The 4,156-nt window shown below is 42.4% G+C and overlaps 1 pseudogene; it reads left to right on the top strand.

Annotated features, from left to right (window-relative positions):
- Positions 1–2,368: 2,368 nt before the first annotated feature.
- On the top strand, positions 2,369–3,713 carry LOC100724758 (iron-sulfur cluster assembly 1 homolog, mitochondrial-like; annotated as a pseudogene).
- The last annotated feature ends 443 nt before the right edge of the window (positions 3,714–4,156 follow it).

Raw genomic sequence — 4,156 nt, 5'->3', positions numbered from 1 at the left:
ATCAGCCAGACAGGAGCTGAACAGGGAGCCAAGGATTTTTTATTGCTTGACAGAAGATCATTAGCAGGGGTAAGAAGAGACAAGGTCACCTGGTAAGTAACAGGCTTGGGCAGAAGCTGGTAGTGTTACTGGCATGGATGCTAATGGAGCATGGTGGGTTACTGGGCACCGAGAGGTGGAGAAGGGGCTGCAGCATGGAGCAGCCAGGTGTCAGACTATGCTCCCTAACCAGCACAGAAGGGAAGTCCGGAAGGAGGTGAAGCAGGTGGGATGTCGGGTCCCCTCAGTCGGGTCACTGCTGATACCAATCAGACCTCCCCTTCCTACTCCGCGCGCATGGTCTCTTGGACCCACTCTCCACTGGCCAAGAGGACCACTTGGGTCCACGCTATCCCCCCCCCCCCCCCGCATCAATGAGCTTCACTCTATGGGCTGGTTGGTTCACAGGAATGTAAGAAATAGATTTTCTCTTGGGAGAACATAAAACAAACAATAATAACAGAAAGAAAAAGAAAGGAAAATAGAATTTAATACTTTTTGAGGGAAATGATATTGGGTTGAAATGCTGATCAGAAAAGGATATGGAGAAAATCAACATATGAAATTATTTGAGAACAAAGAGCACAGCCGTGTAATAAGGTGCTTCTGAGAGAAAGACCAGTGAGGAATGATGTGAGTGTATTTTTCCATTTTTCTGAATATGATACTATACATCTATAGTTTAAAACAAGCATTTCCAAAGTAACAATTAAGGGATCTTCCAATGCAGTGACAGGGTAAGTTTATTCAGATCATTCCTTCTGCTCAGAGCTACTAGAAATGGCTGACAAAATATATTTTGAAAATACCAAAGCCCTGAGCAAGTGTGGGGTCAAGACTCAGGTGAGAAGGGAAGCTTCCAAGTCGAACCTGAGACTTGGGGCTATACTTCCTCCTTAAATCTATTGTTAGTGACGAGAACAAAGAAGACGAGGAAAAGAAAAACTAACAGATTTGTAGGATGATGGAACAAAAATTGGAATTCAGGGCTTTAAAAGAAGAAGGGCTCTGGTAAATACCACGGGTTTTGGCTGACCTTGAGGGGCTGTGCTATTACAGCAAACATGAACTGGAGCTGGAGAAACCCCCAGAGGGTGAATCCACCCTGCGTCCTGTCCATCCCTGATTGAACGATGATCATGGGTTGTCACTGCCTCTACTTAAGGTACCAGCCGTAACATACCAAAGCCTGAAAACCACAGTGTAAGAAAGGAAATCACAGGCTAATCTTATGTATCAACATCAACATTATAGACTTAACAAAATATTCCTGAATCAAACCCAAAGGTGATAAAAATAACATACTATAACCAAATTGGTCTTGTTTCAGAAGTACAAAACTAGTTTAAGATTTTAAAAAAATCATTGCAATTCACATAAAAAGAAGAAAATCCATATGATCATGTGGATATGTGTAGAAAATAACCTGATAGCATTAACCACCATTCATTACAAAAGCTTTCCTCAAACAATAAATAGAAGAAATCTGATAAGGAAGATCAACTAACCAAAGATTATGCAGTTAGCCCTCCTTATCCATGGCTTCCACATTCTTGTAATCACTAGGTATAGATAAAAATATTTTTAAAGATTTGTACCAACCAAGAAATCAACTAGCCAGCCTTCCTGGTAAGCCACGCAAGCCACGTAGGTTCCAGGGAAACACAGGTCAGACAGTGTCCCGTGAGCCTACTGGCACATGGGCTGAGAATCAAACACCATCTGTGTCCCCCCACAACCCTGCCAGTCTCCGTCCCCCGCAAGCAACTAAATGGTGCAGAGGGCAGGCTGCGTTGACAGCAACTAAGGTACATAAAGCAACTAGATGCTTGTGTTGCTTGGTTGATTTTGCAGTCCTGGGATCAGTGGTCTAGCATCTCTTGGAAGGATGACAGTATGCAATGCAGCAAATATGGGGGATTTCCTTCTATCTTCTCTTTGAAGGTCAATATTGTTTTCACTGTTTTGCTTTGTTCTGTTTTGCTTTATTCAATATTCTGTTTTGCTTGGTTTTATTGTGTTTTGTTACTGGTTTGATTTTGCTTTACCTGATGGAATGGACAACTATTGTGAAGATAACAAGATATACTACGGTAGTCATTGTTGTTTTCTTGGTATACTGCTTTGAAGTTCTGTACCAGTTTTGCTGCATTGTTTCAATACTCTTTGTTCTGTCTTGTTTTGTTGGATTTTACTATCTTTAAAATTAAAAAAAAATTTGTGTCTGTACTGAATGTACAGGCTGTTTTTAATCATCATCTAAATAACACAGTATATTTAGATAGGATTTATATTGTATCAAGTATTACAGGTAAACCAGAGATTATTTAAAAGATACAGGAGTATGTATGTAGGTTATATGCAAGTACTGTAGCATTCTATAAAAAGGATTTGAATGTCATCAGACTTTGATATTTGCATGTGTGTTTTGGATCCTGAAACCAGTATTCCCGTGGTTGCCAAGGATGATTCTATTTACATGTTAAAAGCTTTTACCTCTGAGACAAGAATAAGTTGACTGCTTTCTATCACTTTTTACATCCAAGGAATGGATTGAGACATCAGTGGATTTGTGAATTCTTGCCTGAGTGACTTTGTTATAAAAGTGAGCTCCCTCTGGCTAGCCTTCCCTCTCCTGCATGGGATGCCCTCTGCTATGTCATATTCAGCAGAAAGGCCTTCACCAGATGCCAAATCAATACTGGTGCCCTACTTTTGGATTTCTAGAACCATGAGCTAAATATACCAATTTTCTTTATAAGTTATTCAGTCTGTGCTACCTTGCTATAGCAACAGAAAACAGACTAAGACCCATCCTGTTTCTTTATCGTGATGGAGACAAGAAAACTTCTAGCATCAGTGCACCCATTGTGCCCATGGACACAGTGCCTGAGGTCCAGGTTGAGGGATCCGGGTGCCCAGAAGGTGAAGATATTGGCTTCCTTAGTCCGAGCCACTGTCCAGGCTGTGAGCAAGAGGAAACTGCAGCCCACCTGTGCCACCCTCATGCGGACACCTTCTGCAGTAAACAAGATGAAACACCTTCCTAAAGATAAGCCTGGGCATGTAGGTTTGAAAGCTGTGTCTGAATCAGGGGCTGTAACAGCCTTTCCTACCCTCTAGAATACACGAAGACAAAAGGAGATTCTGTGAAGAAGTTGTTCAAGGTGGTAAGTGCTTGGCACACGTTCCCAGGAGTCAGAGTTCATTGGAAGAAAGCACAGCCGACACTTTTAGGAGGAGAAGTGCACTATGTTAAGGACAAATTGTCCAATGAGTTTGCTTTCAATAACCCAAATATCAAAGGAACTTGTGGCTGTGGAGAAAGCTTTTAATATTCGAAACCTCAGGACTCCTCTGGCCGTGACTTCCAGGCAAGCTGCTGGGAGCCCTGGAGTGTACTGAAGAAACCTAGGACTGTCAGTGTTTAAGACTTATAATGTGTGGCCACAGGTGGGGAAATAAAGTGATGCACTCGGAAAATGAGGCCAGTGTGTTAGATTCTAGAAGAAATGATGCTTGCATTTTCCATGAGGGACAGAAAGTGAGAAGCCACTGCCCTCTTTGGATTACTCACTATTCTGCAAAGAAGACAAATTCTGCCCTGCACTTAACTCTTGAATGCTTGGTGAGAATCAGTTTTGTAAAAATTGTCTTCCTGGGAGGCGCTGAGAAAGTGGGTGAGCTGGAGTTTGCTGTTAGAATGCTGTTGGCTTGCATCTCGATGTTTTCCCAACCAGACTGACAGCTTCTGAAATTCAGAGGCCGTGAGTCCTGCCTGCTGATGGTAACTAGGTGGCAAATTGCTTTTCCTATTCAAACTGGGGATAGCCTCATCCTCTTTCTTGAGACAGGCTGGTCTTGCCCTCCTGCCTCCGCCTTCAGGGTCACTGGTTTACAGTGTTCACCACTACACCTGGTGTGGCATGAGTTTTTATGTGTTTTTCAAAATGTCATTGATAAATACCTCATTTGCATGCCCTTAACAGTACCAGGCAAGGATTTCCTTGCACTGTATGTACCACAAGGTAGTTCTGAAGGGTGCTGTCAAGTGGTGAGAAAGACCTCCTCACCTTTTTAACCCATTTCTTTCGCCATGCTACAAGCATCCTGAAAA

The sequence above is a fragment of the Cavia porcellus genome, unplaced genomic scaffold, assembly GCF_034190915.1.
Source record: "Cavia porcellus strain 051 isolate PalLab524CR breed Dunkin Hartley unplaced genomic scaffold, mCavPor4.1 scaffold_1, whole genome shotgun sequence".
NCBI lineage: Eukaryota > Metazoa > Chordata > Mammalia > Rodentia > Caviidae > Cavia > Cavia porcellus.
This window is presented reverse-complemented; position numbering and strand designations above follow the sequence as displayed.